At 41.8% G+C, this 24276-nt stretch overlaps 1 protein-coding gene and 1 non-coding gene across 14 annotated transcripts in view; both read right to left on the reverse strand.

The window, feature by feature from the left end:
* Nucleotides 1-24276, reverse strand: part of LPP (LIM domain containing preferred translocation partner in lipoma) — a 757855-nt gene that overhangs the window by 213446 nt on the left and 520133 nt on the right. The window lies entirely within an intron of this gene.
* Nucleotides 11841-11926, reverse strand: MIR28 (microRNA mir-28). The gene has a single exon (NR_031148.1). It is a non-coding gene; the product is annotated as a microRNA mir-28 (primary transcript).

Below are 24276 nucleotides of genomic sequence, written 5' to 3' on the forward strand. Positions count from 1 at the left end.
AATGAATGGTTAAAGGCACAAAGCAAACCACTAGAAAACTCGACTTTAAACTTTTGATTCTAGCTTGGAAATCCATGCCAGTTAGTTCTCAACTTTCAAAAACTTGGTTTTCTTATAATCTCTTTTTCATGCTCCTTTTCTCATGCCATGTACTGATACCCCTAAATCACTCTTCTTAGGCCAAATTTGGAGATACAGGCAAGGACTGATAAGCCTGAATGATAGCATAGTGGAGTTACTGGATGTCACTGAATCCTGGGGAAAGTGCTAAGTGTCCACTGAGGGCCCAGTGTGTTTGCAAACCAGGGCATTATGGTGGTGTAGCCTGAGCTGAAAGTGGCTTCCCTCCACACCCGTCCCTCCCAGTCCCCACGTGTCAGGGTGACCTCAAGAATGCCCCGACTTTGAGCATGCTTATTCCTGGGCCTGACGTCTAGGGCACCATTTCAATTCCCCACGGATTTGTTTCTCCATTAGACTTTTTCATCCATAAACTGGAAGATAATAATATCTAGATCATATGAAGAAGCTTTATGAAATATTAAATGACAGTTACAATTACCAGGAAACAACTTACAAACCACTAACTAAGATGGTTTTCTTCTTGGAAGTAGAAGGTTTGTAGAGTAATAGTAACTCTTCAGTCTTCTATTTGTTGATAAATTACTTCAGTCTAATGTAGTCTATTTCAATTTCACATTAATTATTGTAGCGAGAGATGTAATTCCTTAGTCTTTTAAACTATAAACCTTGAAATACATGACATTTGGTGAAGGTATGCTATGCTGGTTCTCCAAATTGTTAAACTGTTGACATCTTAGCCTTTGGCATCAAAGATAAACAGTAAAGCAGAGCTCATGTTTGGTTATTCAGAAGGAAGTAGCCTCCTTATGTTTTCCTGCCTAGATGAGCTCCAAGCAAAAACGGCATGTCCATGGATGCTCTCCCACTTGGTAGGCTGCTATGAAAAGTGAAAAGCAGGAGCCCTAGATATTCAGGGTCAGAAAGAAAGTAAAGCAAAGATCTCTTGCCAACCAGTTTCATAGTTCTTATTTCACTGCTCTTTCTCTCCAAACTTCCATATTCTCCATACTTTTATCCTTTAAGAAGGCAGGCTTTCCTTAAAGGAGAAAGCCAGTGGCCTCTGTGGCAAGTGCTAACATCCCCAGCAAATTGATTCCTGTACAAGGCTAATAGAAACTATTTCCACAGCACTAGAGCTAAAACCTACCTGCATTTCTTTGCTCCATTAATTAGGCTTTTTGTGTGTTATGCAGAAGGGATTTGACATAACAAAGGCAAAGCAATGACAAGACGTTATTTCCATTGGTAATTTTCACCTCAATGAGACTCAATGCATAGAAGTTTGATGAATGGGATGAACTATTATTCAAGGTTGTGTTTTCAAACAAAACCAAATCCTGGTCTTTGCTGTGCTTCACTAGTACCCAGCAGTGACTTTGGTTGTGAAGATATTTCATCTTTATTTGGTTGCCTGGAACAATGCAAAGGGCTAGTTGCTCCAACATCAGGAAGGAAAGAGCTATGACAATGCACTGCTTTCCATGCACTGCCACACAGAAAAGCCATCCTCAACTAGACATCTTAGTGTTTTTCTTACCAGGGCTCCGGCCTTGACCAGGGCTCTAATTCACTAGGGCCTTATCAATTTCTTATTGTTACATATTTAGATTGTTTCACAATTCTAGTCATTTCATGTTAAAAAAAAAGACTGACATTAAAACAGTAATCTTCCCTTGTGGCTTAACAGTAAAGAATCCACCTGTAATGCAGGAGACAGATTTGATCCCTGGGTTGGGAAGATCCTCTGGAGGAGGGCATGGCAACCCACTCCTGTATTTCTACCTGGAGAACCCTATGCACAGAGGAGACTGGTGGGCTACCGTCCATAGGATTGCAAAGAGTTGGACATGAATGAAGAGACCGAACATGTATGCTGATAATAACAAATGTATACAAATATATACGTAAGAGTGCCAGTGTGTTTGTCTCTGTAAGCATAAAGAAAAAAGAGATACTGGAAAGAAACAAATATGAAACTTTTAACAGCTTATTTTAGGATGATGGATTACTGAGTCAGTATTTTTCTTTAATATTTTAAAATTAAATAAATAGAATATAGTAAAAAATGAATGGGCCCTAATGAACTACTATGCAAGACATGAGATTTCAGTCTTATCTTTAGCATTTTCAGATACAGAGCCAGAAGAAAAAGCACGTGAAGTGGGGACAATTTGCTTTAAAAAAAAAAAAAGGGCACCTAGATTTTCAGTCAGATATGCACAGAAACACTTTCCTACTATACAAGCTGTTTCTATCTAAGTGGGCTTGACAGATGCCTGAACGTGACACAAGACACTGAAATAACATGCAAATCAGTTTTCGGTTTTAATATGCAAATATGATGCTTGGCACATCACTTTCCATGGCTGAGGTAAATTTCTGTTTTTGAGTTTTTCGTGGGAAATGCACGCCAGCAAACAAATGGTTAACTCCTCATATTTCACCTAACACAAGGTGGTTTTCATTTGAGTCAGAAAGGTTCTTGCTCAGCGATCCAAGGCACTTTGGATGCAAAGGAAGCGCGTGTGTTTTGTTCGGTAACAATACCACTGGCAGCAAACAAGTCCATCCCCTGACAGATGCACTGATCACATTGGATTTCTGGGCCTCGGCAGGCAGGCAGGCAAAGTGTCTTTGGGAGAATAACAGAGAAAAGGTTTTTTGCTTGACCTGTGAAAATCAAATCAAAGTAGCTCAATATGGTGGAAGATTAGCTTCTGGAGACAAAGAGGAAGGAGTCAAAAGTCCTTGCTTCCAGGATACTGAAGCAGTGTGGAAAATTGTAGCCTCATGAAATCTACATTAAATTATCCACAAATACTAGTAATTAGGCTTTATGGCAATCATCAAGATAATTTAGGTATACTCAACACCTCAATTACTGGAATTGAAATTCCAGTTTAAGGAATTTTTAATTCAGTCAAGAAATCAAGGCACATGAGGGAGAAATAATGAATGAAGCAAAACACTCCTGATGCTAACCAGTATGGTTTAGATACTTCAGAGTCTAGACTCCAGGAGCTGGCTACCTGCTTGGGTTCAAACTCCACATCCTCTACCTGACTCTTGGGTGACTCAGGGCAAGACACTTCTTGTTACTAAATATCAGTTGCCTAAATGGTATCATGGAGTCAAATAGGATTTATCCCTTGAGTTAAATGAGATGGCCCATGGAACTCATTCACTACCAGCACTAAGAGCTTATTCTTACCCTTAAAAACACGCTATACCATAACACAGCCATTCCCCAACTTCTACTGGTTTCATGGAAGACAATTTTTCCATCGACTGCGAGGATGTTAGCGATGGGGAGCGGCTGTAAATATAGATGAAGCTTTGCTGGCTCACCCAAGACTTAATTCCTGCTGTGCAGCTTGGTTCCTAACAGGGAATCCCCGTAGGTTGGGAGTCCCTACTGTAATAGATACTATGTGAATACAACAACGGATGATATGGATTTAGAGGAAAGAGTTTATGGAGGACCAGGGGATGCCAAAACCAGGGAGGATAAGCTGGCTTTAGGATTCAAAACAAAGGAAGAAAAACCTTTGCATTTCCATGATCCTTTACAGGAACAAGGAACTCCAAGGCAATACTCACACATGCTACATTTCATTTAATATTTTTTAAGGCAGGAATGTGTGTTTTTTGTACAAAGAAACAACCATGTTAGTGTTTTGTTAAGTGACTTAGCCAAAATCACACCCATAGTAAGTGGCAGAACCAGGAGTTAAACATGAGTCTTTTGATCCAAGCTCAGTGTTTTTCCACTAATTTACAGCTGCCTCTATATATTCATTTAGAAATATGAAACTTACATGATCTGTCATAAAGGTTAATCAAGACAGTCAACCTCACTGATTAAAGCATGATGCTAATTATACCAGAGGTTGGAGACCAATGTGGCCCCGTTTACTTTCAGAAACATTGATTGTGGTGTAATGGAGAAAGTGTGGGCTTCAGAAGCAGAAAAAGCTGGTTCAAACACCAAGTTATATTCCTTATTTTGCATAACATTTCACAAGTTTTAAAAAATTTCTCTTAGCCTAAGCATCTTCATCTGTAAATGGGGTCAAGGGGCAGGCAGAGAAGAGGGAATGTTTCCACTTCAGGGCCATTGTGAGTAATACCTAAGGTGATACATGGCATGTGCTAATATTTAATAGGGGCTCATGACTTTCATTAAATGCTCACAAACAGTCTGTCAAATGCGAGCTATGGCTGCCTTTCAAATGTGGCAGGAAAGTGGATGAGGGACTGTGAATGACTCATGCCATTCAGCAGCACTGCAGCAGAGGGAGAAAAAGAGCATGCCCTGACAATGAATCTAAAGGCCAGCAACACTGAATATTTCTAACCGATCAGCAACTTTGATTCAGATAACAGTAGTTCTATTGAAGAAATATCCCTTTCCATAAACTCTGAAAGGCAGAAATATATACATACTTTATGTATTTATTGATTTGTAATTGATGAGACTGAAAATAATTACAGTATCTTGAGTAGTTTAGCAGGCACTATACAATGTTCAAAATATGTTAACTCATTTAATCACTACAGCAGCCCCATCAGATCGGAGATCCGATTTTACAAATGAGAAAACTGAAGCACAGAGATCACCTTGATGGTACCTGGGAACTTGGAATCTGAACGCTGTCATCAATCCAGAAAGTGCACGTTTAAACATTACCCAACTGCTCAGACTCTCAACCAATCTACACATTGTTTCAGAGGGATTTTATGACCTATCTACTATGTTTAGGAGGATTTAATCTTGCATTATGCCTTAAACTATCAAGGGAAAGTTCCTTAGTGACAAATATTAACAATTTTATAATTTACAATGTTGTGTTAGTTTCTGGTGTACAGCAAAGTGATTGAATTATATATACATAGGTGTGTGTATGTGTGTGTGTGTGTGTGTGTAAATATTCATATTCTTTTTTATTATTGTTTCATATTCTTTTCCATTTTAGTTTATTCCAAGATATTGAATATAGCTCCCTATGCTATACAGGAGGTCCTTATTGTGTATCTCTTTTATATGTAGTAGTTTGTATCTGCTAATCCCAAACTCCTATTTTATCCTTCCCTGCTTTCCCTATTGGTAACCATCAGTTTGTTTTCTATGTCTGTGAGTCTGTTTCCATTTTATATAGTATGTACATGTATAGTATTTCCTCTGTGTAGAAAGATGGCAACCTAGAAAATAACAAGTGTCCTGGGTCATTCTGATGTAGATCGAATGAGAGACTTAGAGAGATAGTGCTGGTTTGGGTGTTTTCACTCATGATTCAGCAAAAGTAGAACTTCCCATCAAAAGATTACTTCCTTTATCAGTCTCTGATACCAGCTGGAGAGGTAATGCTAAATCTTCAGACAGAAAAAAGAAATGATAACTAGCACTGTACTGGAGGTGGACAAGGGGAAAAATCATGTAAAGGGTCATTGATACTCTAATACAAAAAACTGGAAGATGATACCATTCCTGAGTGACCACAGAAATATTTTTTTTTTCCTGTTGGGTTATAGCACAAGCATGAATAAAATACTATGAAATATTCTATTCTATAAGAACTCAGGCCTCACCAAAATGTGCCACCCTGTAATCTATTTGGGAAGTAACTGTAGATCCTCTGCACTCTCCGAGCATTCCAGAAACAGAAGACACATTAGAGAGGTCATGCAGTGGGAGGTGAATCCCCACATTTATAATGAGAACACTGAGAGTCAAAGAGGGGAACTGAGCTGTCCCAGGTCACCTAAAAAAGTGAGCAGCAGACTACAGGAGGGCTCAAATCGGGAAAGCAGGTCTATTTTGAAACTAGCTTTTTTTTTTTTTTCCCACCATGAAAGATGCACTCAGCACAGTGATGCATTCTCAGTGCCCTGTAAAGTATGGTCCTTCTTGGCACAGAGCTGGGAGCCCTCATCTCCATTTATGCAGCATTCTGAACTCCCAAGATGGAAGCTGCTGTAAAGTGAAAATCATGGTGTTATTCTCGGCCGGCCTACACAGACTGACAGCAGCTGGCACACACAGATGTTGTCCCCAGTGGAGCCTTCAGGCTGTGCTGCTGCCATTCCCCTGCCAGTCTCCCCTTCCTCGACGTAACAAAGGGCGGTTCTCTTCACACTGTGCAGCATCTGTGAGCCACCCTCTGTCACAGGTGAGTCCAGAGCCCTAGGCAAGTTGGCCTCAATCTCTCCCCTCTCTTTTTGTCTGATCCACTGTTTTCTCTTAGAAAGAAATACTTCCCTACAGTGAGAATTTTCTTGATTCAGAGTCTTATTCAATGCCCAGGGCTTACAATAATACCATTTACAGAGTCACTATTCTATACATGTATTATCTCCTTTAACCTCTGAAATAAACATGAGCACTTTTGTTACCTCACTTTACAGATGAGGAAACAGACACAGACGCTCTGAAGAGCTTTTCTCAAAGTCACAGAGCTGGTGTGAGAAGGAGCTAGAATTTGTACCCAACCACACTGATTCTTGGAGAAGGCAATGGCACCCCACTCCAGTACTCTTGCCTGGAAAATCCCATGGACGGAGGAGCGTGGTAGGCTCCAGTCCATGAGGTCGATAAGAGTCGGACACGACTGAGGGGCTTCACTTTCACTTTTCACTTTCATGCATTGGAGAAGGAAATGGCAACCCACTCCAGTGTTCTTGCCTGGAGAATCCCAGGGACGGGGGAGCCTGGTGGGCTGCCATCTATGGGGTCACACAGAGTCGGATATGACTGAAGCGACGTAGCAGCAGCAGCAGCAGCAACTGATTGTAGAAACTGTCTCCCAAGTTTTAATAACTAAAGATTAAGACCCAGAAGGATGGGGTTTAAAGTGTCACTCTAATAAGAATGCAGTGGATTTTCTATGATTAAGTGACACAAACATGCAAAAGTTTATTGTTGTAACACCACCATGCGTGTCATCATAAACTCTCCATGTTTCACCATCTCTGTCATTCTAACTATTCTTCGGTATAAAGTAGGAAGCAACTTATTATTGGCTTTATTCTTTTTCTAACCAAGAGATATATTGTAGTGACTGACCCAGGTCATTCAGTAGTGTCTTAGCCCTCATGACAATGCTGAATGTTATGGACTTCGCTTCCAGTGCTTTTTTAACATAAAATGAGCTTTTAGGAGAACAAGGATGAGATGTTACAGTAAGTCAAGCACATTGAGGATCACATTGTTTCACATGAGATGAAACCTGGAAAGTTCTCAATAGCATATAAACTAAACATAACTGAGAAGATGATTATAAGTAATACATTTATTCAAAGTACAATTGCTGAGTGCCTAGCAAGTGTTAGAGCTAAAGAAATTAAAGATATAATTGAGACATGGCCCTATCCTCTAAGAGATGTAGAAGGAAATATTCGACAGCTGGAACTATGCAAAAGTAAAATATCCAAAAATACAATAACCAAAGTCAAATGTTTTAATCAATGCTACCAGAACACAGAGAAAGAGGAGGTGGCTCATGTTGGGCAGACGAAAGGATGCTCACAAGGGAAGGTGGCATTTTAATCAGGTCTTGCACAAAGATGTAATTTGGACATCAGAGATGTAGCAAGAACGACATTCCCGGTGAAGACCCCCAAGAGGGAAGCGTGAGGTAGTCAAGTTGATAAGTTACCGTTTTTCATATCAGGTAAAAATCGTATATAATTGACCCTTGGTACTTATGCCCCTTTATGCTCCCTTTTGTTAGTCTCACTGTCTGTGCATGAAGATGTCAGTGATATTTTGGTGAAAGAGAGGGAACTGTCTTCTGGGGCATCCACCCTGCATGAGGTTGTGGGAGACGTTTCTACAGATTAGCCCATGACTTCAGCACTGCAGGTCAGCTGTTCCGGACTCAGGTGAATACTACTCACTGATATTTGCTTTTCATTGCTAATCTTAAAGAAATGATTGCTTTAATGAGAGGCTGAAGAAAACAAGCACTGAAGTGGTTGTGATGATTTCTGATGCTAACACCTCAGGGCTAGAGGTGTTCCTAGAGGAACGTCAGAGTAGAGAAAGATGGGGGCTCTGGGCTTTTGCTGCAAGGGCTGTGCCAACACACGAAACATGAGGATTGGGATGGAAGTTGTTTATTTACTTGTTTGTTTGTTTTTGCAGCTTTCATAGAAGGACATGCTGCCTTTGCATAAAGCTTGGTTGTACGTTTTCAGGACTGCTCTCCATTTGCCTTTTAGGTATTTACATCCCAGTGGATATGAAGCACTGTCATATAAAGCCTATAGTACCATAAAAGCCAGACTGAAAAACGCAATGTACTCTACTGTTTCTGTAGCTTAATCCACAAAAATTACTTTCCCCAACTAAGAAATGCACATAGGAAACAAATACAGAGCAACCTGATGGCTAGGAATTTTAGGCCCCTCTTTGCCATCAACTTGCTGACTGCAATTTAGTCATTTCCCCTCTCTGGGTCTGGTTGCCTCCAATGGCTATAATCTTCAACCTCTTAATGCATATGTTTCTTGGGGCCAACAAAGGGAGAGGGAGGGGTAAAACTACTCACGCAGTCTGTGAAGAGTAACATGCATAAGGGGACACACAAATCATGCTCACCCCCTCCCCCTCATCATCCCTTCTAAGATTCACTGAGTCAGGCCCTGTTCTAAAGACTTGGAATGCACCGTAGCCTCCCAACCTCCTGCTCAGGCAGTTACTCTCATTGCCCTCATTCAGTGATGAAGAAATTGAAGCCCAGAGTTGTAAGTAGAGTACGCAAGGTATCCCAGCCAGGACTGAAGCGCGACTACAGACCGTGGACTTGGCTGCTATTAATATACCGTGTGTGGTATTAGGAGTGTTGCATTATGGGTGTTCATTTTCTCTTCTGTTTTCTAAACTTTTGGTGGTGTCATTATGTTGCTCTTGTAACTGAAAATTAAAATTTGTTAATCCAAATTGTATTTGCTAAGCACGCACAAGGTGGCAGACCCTGCATCAGTCAGCACATTGATTAGAAAGGTGAGGATAAAATTAGAAATGCAAACTACCCCATGACACAGTAGCATAAACTGACGTTAAATGTAGCTGATACTGTTTACGGAAAAGAAATGGATTGAAGTATCCTAAAGGGTAAGAAGGGGCTTCTCCAGTGGCTCAGTGGTAAAGATTCATCTGCCAATGCAGGAGACACAAGTTTGATCCCTGGGTTGGGAAGATCTCCTGGAGCAGGAAATGGCAACCCGCTAAAGCATTCTTGCCTGGAAAGTTCCGTGGACAGAAGAGCCTGGTGGACTATAATCCATGGGGTCACAAAACAGCTGGACATGACTGAGTAACTGAGCACACATGCAAACAGTAAGAAAAGGGGTCTTGGATGAAGATAAATAGAGTGTTAAGTGGCAACCACATATTCCAACTAAAAATGTGCAGGAATTGTACTCAATCAATTATTCACACATTATATGAAATGGCATTAGATCTCTTTCTCCAAATGAGGAAAACAGAGGCCCAGGAAAGTTAGGGAGATTGTCTGCAGTCTTGCAGGTAGTTCAGGAAGAGCCAAGATTCAAATCCTGGTCTGTCTGGCTCTCATGTTTGCATTCTTCATCATGAAGCTACCTCTAGAAGAGGAAGGAGGGTGTGGAAGGAGAGCAGAATGTTGTGACTATTCTCTTATCCTACCTGGTTCTGACTATAGGGATTTCGGTGAGTATTTATAGAACCCATCTCTTTTTCACACTGCTATTTATCAGCCTTTAAAATGTGCTATTGCTTCTGCTTGAAGGGAACATAAAAATTAGGACAGCCTCTCACTTCCAACTTGTAGATTCAAGAAACCTGGAACATTTTTGAGGACATTAAAAAGATTAGAAGTAAAACTGGGAAACAAATGAAAACTTCTCTTTAAACAAGTGGAGCAGTCCCTTTAATAAAATAATAAAGACAATAATAAAGAAGGCTGAGCACTGAATAATTGATGCTTTTGAACTGTGGTGCTGGAAAGACTCTTGAGAGTTCTTTGGACAGCAAGGAGATCAAACCACTGAATCCTAAAGGAAATCAACCCTGAACATTCATTGGCAGGACTGATGCTGAAGTTGAAACACCAGTACTCTGGCCACCTGATGCAAAGAGCCTACTCATTGGAAAAGACCCTGATGCTGGGAAAGATTGAGGGCAGGAGGAGAAGGGAACGACACAGGATGAGATGGTTGGATGGCATCACCAACTCGATGGATATGAGTTTGAGCAAGCTCCAGGAGATGGTGAAAGACAGGAAAGCCTGGTGTGCTATAGTCCACGGGGTTCCAAAGAGTGGGACATGACTGACTGAACAACAAAGTCCCTTTAAAGCCACAGATTTATCACTTTGAAGGGTACCTGCATTACTATGGCAAACTCTTAGGCTTATAAGTTTAGGTTTACCAAATTTTAACTTCCAAACAGAAAGCCTGACCCATGGCAAACAACAGGCAGGCAGATGGAGGCTGAGATGTCAAGCACAGATACTGAATTCAGAGGCCACAGGACTTAGGATTTCAGCCCTAGATCTGCTACATACTAGTCACACGGCCTAGCCTATGTCATGCAATCTCTCAAGACCTTCTTCTGGACCAGATGGGTTCTATTATAGTTCCCATGGTAGATTTGAAGATAACTACCCTTGGAAGCATGATATAAATCTTTAAGAGTTTGGCAAATGTAAATATTGACAATATATTGAATAGAAAACATGGTCTATGACAGAATAGGTTTACCTTGGGATCAGTCAGGAAAGAGACACAGTGATTTCACAGGTCAGAGAAACATATCAATCTTAAGAATCCCATCCTGAATTTTCTAAGCTCACTCAGCTAAAAAATGAACTCAGATCTCCTGATATACCAGCATGTGTTAACCAGACCAAAAAATACTTCTTTCTCACGGTTTCTCCGATGTCACAACAAACATCTTACACACACATAGCACCAGGAGCTTTATGACTTTGGATGAGTCAGTTTACTTCTGTGGGTCTCAATCTCCCTGGTGACTGAATGGATAGAAGTATTGAAATTCCTACCCTGTGGACCTCAGAGAGATTTCATTAGGAATGAGTGAGATCATGAATTGAGAAAATGTTCTGAAAACAACAAAAATGTCAAACAGAGGCCAGGGACAGCCAACACCACTTCTTTAAGCCACTGTGAGAAGGACTCACTTGCAAATACAATTATAAGCACAGACAACTCAACTTCTCCTGCCAAGAAGATTTGTTGCCTTTGATGAAGTGATAGCATTTTGGCCAGAGAGAAAATTTCGTCATTTTCCTTTGACCTTGGTTCTGACTTTTGCAAGATGCATGCCTGGGATTCAGGGATTGAGGATCCAGAAAGCAACACAGATCCTGACTAGTTCAGAGTCTGAGTAAGAAACTTGATCACTAAGCAAGCAGAGAAGGGATCTGCCAGTTTCCCAGTTTCCCAGGCTGAAATCTCCCCAACCCTCAGGGACCAGAGTACACAAGCCTTCCCACCAGCCAGACAGCAGAAGTCTACTTCCTGAATGCCTACCACATGCCAGGCACTGTGATACAGAAAGAAACAGATTACAAAGCTCCTGCCATGTCAAATGCATCCTATCGTCTTTTTTAATTTCTCCACATCCTCAGTGAGGCAGGCAATAAGAGCCCTGATTTACATATCAGTGAACTGAGGTGCATAGAGTAAAAATAACAGAACTGCAATCCAGGTTTAATTCTGAAACTTGCACTTTTTTTTTCCAGTTGAACAAAAGTGCCTGCCCTCCAGGAGCTCTCAATCTAGTGGGAAAGTCAGAAAGGCAACTCAATAGACTGTGAGCTCCTTGAGGGCAAGGACCATTTTTTATCTTTCTTGTACCTTCAGAGCCAAGAGTGGTATCTGCCATGCAGAAGGTGCTTAATTAGTGTCTGCTGAATGGCTAAACCATAATTGGATGTTTTCTCTCTTAAGATACAAATCTAATTATACTATTCCTCTGTTCTCGCACACCTCTGCTGGCTGCTCTCTACCAACCTCTGAGAATTACTTTACGAAGTTCTTTGCAGTCCTGTCTTCATAGCCTCAACTTCCATGATTCATTCCCTTGCACATGGCCTGTGCACCATTTTCCTAACCTCCAACCACCTGAGCACATAGGTGGGATTCAAAAAATGTTTACTGAATGAACACATAAATATGAGAAGGGGAGGATCAGTGCTATCTATGTAGAAGCCCTGAGTATAATAATGTTTTATGAACACTATGGTGAGATTTATCTATTAGGACACTTCATAGAAGACAGTTGACTTGGGACATCTAACTCTAAAATCTCAAAGGCTAGATGACATTGCATAGGAAAAATTCAGTCCTTTTTTTTTTTTTTTAACTATTAATTAGACAAGTGACATCAGAACAAGACATTTTTCTTTAAATCAGAATATGAGCTGTGCCAAATTCAATCTTCTCCTAAAGGATATGGGTGCAGGCCAAAAGCCCATCATATACATTATTGTTTTTCTTCTCCTAAGTACTTAGGGAAAATTAAGTCTCATTTGGCATGCAGAGGCTTTCAGCAAGGTCATGGTTCTTCTGCAGTGATGCCCGGGGCAGTTAAGGTGAGAACTATGTTTTCAAAAAGAAGAAACTTCAACCATGTTTGAAAATAAGACACTTGGTTAGCCAGGATGGCAAGGGAAGAGTCCAGGCTTTGGTCAAGAAGACAGAAAAAGTCAGTAAGAAAGTTGGAGACACTTGTAAGTTAGCCCTTCCATCCTTGAACCCTGTATTGAGTAGATGATCATGGTGCACTGCCCAAGAGACAACAGATCTGCTACCACAGGGCTGCAGGATGTCAGACATCATTCAAGCTTGCTCATCTCTAAAACGTGGCAGCTGGAACCAAACGAGATGATTTCCCATAATTTGGAAACTAGAAATGAGAAAGGATGGAGAAAAGAGATAAGCTGCAACCAAGCATATAAACCCAAAGACTCATAAGAAAGCCACAGAATTCCTTTATTATTTTGACAGCAAGCAAAGCTAAGAAAACTGTCCTTTCAGAGAGCCTGACACTGAGGTACTCACATTAGTACATGTATTTCACCTCTGCATGTATATACCAGGGGCCTTTGCTGGTCCCCTAGTTAGAGTCTTAAAGCCCCTGCCTAATGTCTCTTTGAAGGTTAGAAGCAACTTTCACCTCCTTGATGCTGGCATCCCCCTACCCGCACTGTTTCTGTACTGCCTGAACATGTGGCCTTGAGATAAGAGACGCAGCAGAAGCAAAGCGCTTGGTGAGCCTGTCTCACCCTGATTCTTCCCCTGCTTGCCTTCAGAGCATTTTATCTCCTCCCTCGGCTCCCCCATCCTCTAACTTATGGGTTCTGAATCCTGGCTGCCCATCAGAATCACTAGGAGACCTTAAGAAAAACATTAACGCCCACTCCTCACCCAAGAACAATGAAATCAGTATCTTGGTGTGGTTTAAAGTCTTCTCAGATAATTCTGACCAGCACATGGGAATGAGAATGTTAAACACTGGATGTCAAACACCAAGTTTAACTTCTCTTTTCTACTGTCTGGCATTCCTCCTGGGAATTGTCTATCCCTCTGGCATCCATGGTGGTGCTAGCTTCCCAGGTGGCACTAGTGGTAAAGAATCCACCTGCCAATGTAGGAGACTCAGGAGATGTGGGTTCGATCCCTGGGTCAGGAAGATTCCCTAGTGGAGGAAATGGCAACCCACTCCAGTATTCTTGCCTAGAGAATCCCATGACAGAGGAGGCTGGTGGGCTACAGTCCATAGGGTTGCAAAGAGTCAGACATGACTGAAGTGACTTAGCATGCATGCATGCATGCATCAGAGCCACTGATCAGGGTAAAAGTTGCAAAAATGGCTATGGGGAAAAGAAGGAGTTATCTTAGTCTAAAGGAGTCTAGAACTTTCTATACCTTCCCCTTATCATCATAGCCTTTGGTATAGGATGATGGCTACATAAAATAAAACCATCCAGAGAAAGAGCTGGTACTTTGACTGGTATGACTCATCCTCAAAGCTTCATGTTGTTATTTATTAGACACTTAGAGTGCACAGGAACTGGGCTAAGAATTTTATACAGATTAATGCGTTTAATCCAAAATCCTCTGTGAGGTAAGTACAGTTAGTATTTACAGATATGGAAACTGAGGCTCAGTGAGGTGAATGAAGCATGACACACTCTGGCCCAGGGCTGCCTGCCTTCAACACCTGTAATTATATAAGTTAGGCTATGGTGTTACTCTGACTTTATCACTGTCTTCACAAAGATGGAGGGAAAATGAAGCTTTCAGTATGGGAATGTTTGACTCCAAGTGTAAGAAGTCATCCTTTGGACCTGACTTTGTGCCTAATAATACCCCTGATACTGGCCTAAATAGTAGCCAAACTGAGTGAAGAAAAGGAAGGTGGTGGTTGGTAGAGGAAAGAGAATCTTTAGAGGAAAATCAGTTGGTGAAGTAAAAAAATTAAGCATAGGTGATAAACTCAGCATGGCAGCTGAACTCAGTGCAGGCTGTGATATCAAATGTTTTTCCAAGATTTTAAGCAGCATCTGAAAAAGTGAGCTGTCCAAATCCCAGGCAGCAGGTTCGTCTTGCAGCTGATCAAACCAGCACTGCGGAGAAGGAAGAGGAGCTGCAGCTGTGTGAGAGCCACAGGAACTGATGCCCAGGAGGGCAAATATGCTTTCCTAGGCACTTGGCCCTGTCACAGGGCGCCCCCTTCAGGGTGCTCTTTGCTCCTGTCTAGCCTTCTCTTGGAAATTAAACCCTACCCAGGAAGAGGTGTGTGTGCATGCTCAGTTGTGTCCAACTCTTGGCTCCAATGGGCCATGCATTGAACTAAAGCAAGTGGGTTGAATTTGTGATGCTTCCTTCACCAGTAGAGAGGTGAATACCTCTTAGGGAAGTGGTCCAGCTTACTTAATCGGGTTTCTGCATCTGAGGGTTCCCCGTCTCAGGATGGCAGGAGTGAGCAGTTAGCTTCAAGCCTCAAGCAAAGCGTGGAAGTAGACACAGGCATGGTCTGGTTGCCATGCTGGTCTTATACCTATAATCGCTGAATGGCCCCACACAGACAAATGAAGCTACTTTTCTTTCAGCAAGACCACAGAGGCCGTTTTCCTCTTCAAGCTCACCACCCATATTTTTATCCACTGCTGTGAATGTCAAGAGCCAGATCATCCCAAACATTCTCTGAAGGGTCAGTGCCACTAGTCTTAACACCGTAATTCAGATGGCTCATTCCTTGATCCTGAACCCAAAGCAATTTCTTCTTCCTCTCAGATCTCAAAGCAGAGGACAGTGTTTATGAGCACACAACAGGAATCCACTGCCTGGACCCAGTGCTATTGGCTGTGTGACTTTGAGCAGATGACTTACCCTCTCTGTGCATCGATGCAAAAGGGAGATAATCACAGCATTCATATTTTTCAAAGGGCTATTCTGAGGATGACATGAGTTAATAAAGTACACAGAACAGTGCTTGACATACCATAAGTACAATATAAGTACTTGGTAAGTGAATAAGTATCTTTTCTGGGGCGCCAATTATTGTCTAGCCAGTTGGGTAGTTATATGCTTTTAGCACATTATGGTAACTCTTAAGTGTTTGTTTCATTAATAGTGTCCATCCTTGCTAGCATGGACCCAACACCCGACTCAGAGAAGGCAGACAGCAAATGTTCATCAAATTGAATTGTGTTGAACTATTGAATATCAAGGCCACATTCCTATGATTCTGCAAACTGAACAGGAAAAAAAATGAGGCTTTGGCTAAGTTTGGGTACCTCTGTTAGCCTATGGCATGTTCTCAACAGCACATAGAGAAAATTAGTAAAAAGGAAATTTTGTTTTCTTTCAGTGTTGTATAATTTTGGTCTCATATTAACATGCCTTGGGGAATAAAATATGTATTTACATAAAATTTCTGGTAATGGCATCTTGAAAAGTAATTACATGAAACAACAGATTCTATCTGCTGAGGGCTCTGTTTCTAACATGAGGTGTGTGATGATGTTCTGGAATACGACCTGGACAGCTGCTCCCCACAGTCTGTCCTTGAACCACGAAGGAGAATTAAGCTCATCTATGACTTCAGGAATCCAGAACCATCTTAGAAATATGCAAGACCTTGGTGGGTATTAGGCCCACTGACATAACTCCCTGGGTAAGGTGAACATAGGTGTTCCATAAATATGAAGTCACATTTCTTCTCCTTCTCTGCCACCTTTAGTTCCCCAAAGAATTTGGAGAGAATTTAATCAGAGAACCTGGAGGAGGTTTTAGAAATTGTCTAGGTTACTGGTTTTCAACCTGTTGCCTTTAAAAGCCTGATGCGCCCATGTTGATTTCATGATACACATTGACTTTAGATTTTCAAAATCCTAAAGCATACAAGCATGTACCTGGGGTTATATTTTTTATTGATAGATTATCAACTCAGTGCAGTGACATTGGTTAGGTCACTCTACCCAGTCCTGGCTGGTCAATGTATATGTGCAACTGGCAAAGAATGCGTATTTCCTTAATAAATGCAGCTTGTTTGGCAGAATCTTCAGCACAAGGGGGTCCTAATTCCTAAAGTAAAACAAGGTTCATGTGGTAATGAAAGGGGGAGGGGTTAGTGGCTCAGATGGTAAAGAATCTGCCTGCAATGAAGAAGACCAGGGTTTGATCCCTGGATCGGGAAGATCCCCTAGGAAAGGGAATGGAAACCTACACCAATATTCTTGTCTAGAGAATCCCATGAATGAAGGAGTCTGGCGGGCTATAGTCCATGAGGTCACAAAGAGTCGGCCTGCTGGGCTACAGTCCACAGGGTTGCAAAGAGTGGCAATGAAAAGATCTAGCCTGAGATTAAAGTGACACAAAAACTTAGGTTTCCTGACTTAAAGTCTAGTGTTTCTTTAACTACAACATAGCTGACACTTTTGACTGGACGGATGATCCTTGCAGGGATGTTATTGTGCCTATATCCATATTTTATGTGTAATGTCTTTGCATCTATAAAATAAGATTTCTTGACCCTCCTGCCATTCACTTACACTGGCTTCCTTATTATCGTAGTCTATAAGCACACAGAAACACAAACTGCCCTCCCTCAACCATGATTTCCTAACCGACCATTTATTTTCATAAAACTTATTTTAAAGAAATTTCAAGGGGTTTTCCCTCATTTGGGGCTTTGTGACTTTCCTGTCAGATTGGGAAATAATCAGAGTGCACAATCAAACCCAAGCGGGCAAGGCAGATGGACAAAAAACAGCAGTTTGACAAGCTGTTTCCCTAGGAAACCAGGCAAAAAAGCAGGATTTTGACCAAATATAGAACCGACAGTCAAAATGTGGAAATAGAAACTTCAAGTTGTGGACGGGTGGGAAACCCTGACAGTCCATCTCTGCAAACCACACACAGGAGGCAAAATCAAAGGAGAAGCGGGTTTCAATGGGTGAATCCAGTAAGCTTAGAGGACAGGCACTTCCACAGTGATAATTCCAGGAAGAGAAGCTCACATGGGTTTCCACTGAGTCTCCTGAGTCATTGATGAGAAAGGAAAAGGGAAAGAAATGAGTCCTGCACTACACTGAGCAACCCCGAGTTCATGGACAACAGCCTGACTCATGGTCTAACGGAGAGTCAGACTCGTGAACGTGTAGGCATCCGTCTCACCCCATGATGATCTGTCTGAGTAAAGAAGAAAAGAGGCCTGAGGAGTTCATGGCCTGCTCACTGCCACTGCCACAGCGTCCGTGACTTCAAATCTCCTTTGTACAGTTTTTACTGACTCATCTCTCCCCTTGTGGGCTTCGGATATAAGCGAATGCTTGTTTTCTCTTGCACTTTAATGTAGGAGCCTGTATCACTGTCTGCCTTATTCCCCTTTGTAGTCATCCTGTTTTAAGATAAAAGCAAAGCAGAGTGGTGCCTGAGAATAGAAAGTGACTGTTGCTACACCTCAATTTGCTGCTGAGTGTCTCCAAGTCCTTCCACGCATTAGGGCTTTAAGGGGTATCCTCTCCTGATTGATGTGTAGGTTTCCAATCTGCTGCAGGGGGAGACAGCATGGGATACCTGGCTTCTGTTTCAGCAAAAAATGATATTTAGTTTGGATTTCATGGTGATTATTGACATCCCTGGACACTTAGTACAACTCAGTAATCTGCATGGATGTTTACTGCGTTTGCCATAGCGAACTTCCCTCATGGCTCAGTGGTAAAGAATCCATCTGCCAATGCAGGAGACACAGGTTCAATCCCTGGGTTGGAAAGATCCCCTGGAGAAGGAAGCGGCAACCCATGTCAGTAATCTTGCCAGGGAAATCTCATGGACAGAGGACCCTTGAGGGCCATAGGACCATGGGACTGTAGAAAGAGATGGGCACAACTTAGCAACTAAGAAAAACAACAAAAGAAAATTACTGTGTTTGCCAAAGTGAGTTACAATTAGAGTGAATATAAACTTTTGACAACAATAGCCCAGCCTAGTCCTACTCTCGAAATGCATGTTGTTCCACTTCCTTCAAGCCCTTTGTGCTGCCAAAGGGGCCACGACAAACCCTGCTGCCTGTCACTTGACCTTGGCCTCACCAAGCCATAGCCTTGACAGGCACTGGGGATGGTCAAGGCAGGGAAGGCCTGCGAGAGGAATTAATAAGGGACTGGAAAAGTACAAGCTGAGAGCTATTGTATGTGTGTGTGTGAGCCTGCACACTGACACATATGCTAATAAAGGAAAGAGGATGGAAAAGAAAGACTATTCCTCCTAAAAAAATCACACAATCTGTGTTATCATTGGATTGAAAAGTCAGTAATTTCTTGTGTACGCATCATGCATTTAAATTTGGAAACAATTTTTCCTTGTGTGACTTTTTTTGCTTTGCTACTAATATAGCAAATTCCCAGAAGACAGACAGAAAAGGAAATGGAAATAGAAAATCTGAGTTCAAGTCTTGGTTTTTCCCGTGACTAGCTGTATGACCTTGTGTGTACTCAAGGCCTTAGTTTTGGTATCTGCAAAAACATGAAGACAAGCATGATGTAGCATTTATCTCACAAGGTTATGGTGACCAAAGAGGTAATATTTGCATTCATTCATCTAACAAACATTTAATGAGCTTCCCCTTTGTCAGGTACTGTTCAAGGAGCTGGGGTTACAGTCATGAAGTCAAGAAAGCCCCTGCCCTCAGCAAGCTTTTGTTTTCATGTGCACATAATGCACATTTGTGTGTGTGTGTGGGTGTGTGTAAGAGAGAGTGAGAGAGGAGCAAGATACATACACATTAAAAAGACACACATGCAGATAGACACTAGACACCCATGCACACAATATCAGGACAGTGATGAATGCTAGGGAAATACATGTACAAAACTGTACGTGCTAAAATGCATACAAGTCAAAGGTATTATTTGTCATATTATAGTACAGCCCTGGAAAAGACCCTGATGCTGGGGAAGACTGAAGGCAGAAGCAGAACGGGACAGCAGAGGATGAGATGATTGGATGGCATCGCTGACTTGATGGACATGAGTTTGAGCAAGCTCTGGGAATTGGTGACGGACAGGGAAGCCTGGCATGCTGCAGTCCATGGGTCACAGAGTTCGACATAACTGAGCGACTGAACTGAACTGACTGAATATGACCCTAGATACAAATTTTCTGTAGTTGCTCCTTTCATCTTTCCCACCTTCTCTCCTTTTCTCCCTTCTTTCCACAAATATTGGTGAAAAGCACACTCTGAGAATTTCATTGAGGTGCAGGTTCCTAAGGGAAGCAGATAAATTAGAAGCAGCACTTGCCCACAGGAGGGCTTTTCTGGTGGCTCAGATGGTAAAGAATCTGCCTGCAATGAGGGAGACCTGAGTTCGATCCCTGGGTTGGGAAGACCCCCTGGAGAAAGGCATGGCAACCCACTCCAGTATTCTTGTCTGGAGAATCCCCATGGGCAGAGGAGCCTGGCAGGCTACAGTCTGCGGGGTCACAAAGAGCTGGACACCACTGGGCAACCAAGCACACACCTGCCCATTGGAAGCTTGCAGATGTCATAAAAACAAGGCATTAGAGAAATTACTTTCATCCTAGGTACATCAGGATCAAAGTCATCTCAGAGAAGAGTAGGTCTAAGCCCGTGGAGATTTCCCACAGAGAGATTCTTTCCACCCGGAGGGCAAATAGCTCAGGAAGCACCTCTTGGAGGTGAGCAGGAGGCAGAGTTTGGGGTGAGGAGGGGTGTCCCAGGCAGAAAGGAAGGAGGGAGCAATTGGAGTGTGTCCTAAACATGGACTTGTGACACTGGCTGGCTCCCAGGACCTAAAAGGGAAATGAACTTGGGAAGATGCAGTGGGGATCCATTAGCCCCCAACTGTGGAGAGTCAGCCTACTTTATATTCTTAGCTCTATTTTCTCTGTAACAGGAAGTCCTGACTTCTGCTGGGAAACTAAGTTCTCCAGCTTCCAAGTTCTGGTCTTAACCAGAGTGAAACAAGATCTATGTTTCACAATGAGATTTTCCTAATTTTGAAGTCTGGGTAACTATTACACAGGCTCCTTTTCAGTAACAATGACACAATGATCCTTTCAGAGATGACTTCTAAATAAAATGATAAGTACAGACCCTCTACTGGGTCTGTATGTCTACTTAACTTCCTAAAGATAGACTTTCAGGAAAGCTGAGGCCTTTCCTATAAATTGAAGCAAATGATTCCTTTTTTCTTGTTGCTGTTTGAGTCTGGATGTATCACCCTCATTTTCTCCTGCTCATTTGGGGATAAGGCTGGGTAGTCGGGAAGCTTCTTCCATTACTGCAAGCATCTGTAATATGAAGTTAGAGAACTAAGTTATGTTTTTCTGGCCTGATTTCAAATACCCTTCTTATTATGAAGGGTGTGAACTGGAAATAAAGATGTCTTCCTTCATTTGAAAGACTGAGCATTCCTGCTTGATAGTCCAAATAAATAGATGAAAGCTGCCAACAGTATAAGGCTTCAAATCAGTTTGTTCTTAAAGCCACACAAGGAAACTGAGATAATCAGCTGTGATCCAATTTAGAAGCACTCCTCTAATTGTTGTGATTGAAGAACAAAATCAAAGCAGAGGGGAAGGAAGCACACAGTAAGAGTTTCCTATTTCCCTGAAAGATGGAAAAGAAAAAGATAATGATGATGATGAAGGAGGGGAGGAAAGAACAGCCTCAGCTCTGTGTTCGTAAAATAGTGATTTAAAAAGATGCCAGGATAGAATGATGGATGCTCCTCTGGGAACAATAAGCATTTAGTGCTTACTGGCTGATATTCACCAACAATTCTAATGACCATTTTGCTGCTGCTTCCTCATACCAGGAGAGATTAGAACCAATAAACATTAGAAGGTGGTGGGAAAGACTGTGAGAGGCAGGCAGTGACAGCAGAAATGGCAGCTGACAGCCCGAGGGGACAGGAGAGACAGATTCCTGCATTCCAGCAGAATGCAATAATAGATGGTCATAGCGATGACCTTGAGTCATCAAGAGGTTTCAAATGCTTAGAAGGGCCCTCTATGGAAGGAGAGGAATATGAAATGTATTTGAACAAGGTTTTCAAAATAAGCCATTTCAATTGTTCACCATTATTATTATTATTATTACTTTTGTTTCTGTTAGAAGAGAAAGTCAAGTGTAAAGTACAAAGTGGTAACACAGAGCATAAGTGCACAGAAATTCACCAATTCCTCACTGAGGCCAAATATTTCTCTCACACACACACAACACTATTCAAAATCTTGACAAACTAAAGCAAGATTATCACAAAGACTAAAATGCACATTTTCTTGGCTACAGTGCACACCATAATAGCCATGAATTTAAAAACAGGTGAGAGGAAACAATCTTAAAGAAAGTGGCTGCTAATGTATTCCTGATAGTAAAAAGAAAAAAAAAAAAACTTGCCCATAGATTTTCATGATTTACAACCACTCCTGTGCTGTTATCCGCAGGTTTTCTAACCATCCTGTGAGGTGCATCTACCAAAGATCTCCACTCTACATCTAAGGAGCCACAGGTGTCTCAGGAGTTAGTAGTCGACCCGGGGTCACAGGCCAGTCAATGACTGGAGTTCAGGTCAGTGAGCCCTCCTCCCACATGCCTTCCCTCTGCCCAGCAAGACTCCTCCCTCAGTCAGGGGCCTCTCCACCAAACATACCCCAAAGCTCAGGCAGCTACTCCTGCAATGTGTTGTCTGTTCAATGCCAGCCACGCCCCAGATTTTCTCACTCAATCTTTTCAATCTCCCTGACCAATCTGTAAAGCAGATTACTAATTCCCATTCTTCACATGAGGAAGCAGTTCTCAGGTCAAGCTATATGCCAACATCAGCAGATTTATAATCTAACTGCACTCAACTTGAGCCTGGACTTCTTTTGCGCATCTTTTTCTTTCCTTCCACAAAACTCAGAATTTCACTTCCTTAATTATCTTGTTTCCTTGCAAAGGCAAGTTCTGGGCCTTGTATATCTGTATCCCTTCATCATATCTAACATGGTACATGAGACATAGCAGATGCACAGAACATATTAGCTAAATATATGTCTGTGCATAAAGGAAACAATATAAAGTTTAGAATCAGGATGACTAGGATTTTTATCTCTTCCCTGCTATTTTTGAGCTCTGTGTCCTTAGCAAAGTCTTCATAAGCCTCAGGAGTTTTCTGCTAACTAGTAATGCAGAACTCTATGACATATTCTGAACCCAGAAGAGAATACTTTCTTGGTTAAGTTACAGTCCAATTGATTTCCCATATTCTTTTGGGTTACCCATTCAGAATGTTTTAGAAATAGTTCAATAAAATGCTTAACCCATAAAATAAATCTGAGCTATATGTAGCTACACCAAATGAAATATCCCTCAAGGGAAGAAGAGAGTGGTTTGTCTTTTACTAACATTTAAGCATCCTTATCTGTTCATTCATATTCTTTTTCACTCATTCATTCAAAATGAGGTGGACTTCCCTGGTAGTCCAGTGATTAAGACCTAGGTTCAGTTCCTGGTTGGGGAACTAAGATTCCCACATGCCTCACAGTGTGGCCATAAATAAATAAAGAAAGAGAAAATAGATGATTTAAACATGCTATAAGGCAGCACTATGATGGAAATGGAGGCTCCAAGGAAGAGGGGCTTTGCTAATAGCGGAACAGAAACTAAAATGATGCGGCAAGTGTTATAAAGAAAGAAGTGTGAAGTCCTGTTTCTAGGAACTTTCCAAAGAGCTCTGCATCTTCCATTCGCTTAGTTGAATCAAGAAATGTTAGAGAGCCTATTTGAGGGCTTGGTAATTTCCCATGTAAGTCAGAAGAGGTGTGACCACACTGGGGCTACTCCAGGGCTACTACTTATTTCAGAGTATTAGGATCCTCTGTCATTTCCAAACTGCCAAGTTCCTGTCTTTCAGCAAACTGTAACCAGGGGTCACTCGGGCCCCAAGGCCAAAGAGGTGGCTTTGATATAGACATATTCTTCTTTTGGACAGTTGGGTGCCGGCCTCACATCCCTAACATTCTTCAGGCTCAAGAATTACCATGTAAAATAATGGTTTCATTTTAAGGCTTCTATTCTTATGATTTTTAACTGAATTTCACTAGAATGCAGATGACAGAGGAGCTCAAGGAATGGTTTCCACACCCCATTTCCTGGCAGGAGAAGTTCTAATATACCACCTATGGCATAGCCACAGAAAGATTTAAAAAGCCACTCTCTGAGAAACTCACCTTCATATAATTCAACTGGATTCAGCAAGGATATATTGACGATTTTCAACCTTATCCAACTTCCTTATAACACAAACTCAGAAGGCATCTCCTTTGAAGAGATACCTGAAACTGAGGAACACATTTAAGACCAATACAAAGCCACAGATAAGCCAACTCTTAAATAAAATATACCTAATGAATATGAGGCTTCCCTGGTGGCTCAGACAGTAAAATGTCTGTCTGCAATGCTGGAGACCCGGGTTCGATCCCTGGGTAGGGAAGATCCCTTGGAGAAGGAAATGGCAACCCATTCCATTACTCTTGCCTGGAAAATCCCATGGACAGAGGAGACTGGTAGGCTACAGTCCATGGGGCTGCAAAGAGTCGGACACAACTGAGTGACTTGACTTTAATGAATATGAAGATGGAGCTACAAGCCACTTTCACTTAGTAACT

The sequence above is a fragment of the Bos taurus genome, chromosome 1 (assembly GCF_002263795.3).
Source record: "Bos taurus isolate L1 Dominette 01449 registration number 42190680 breed Hereford chromosome 1, ARS-UCD2.0, whole genome shotgun sequence".
Lineage (NCBI taxonomy): Eukaryota > Metazoa > Chordata > Mammalia > Artiodactyla > Bovidae > Bos > Bos taurus.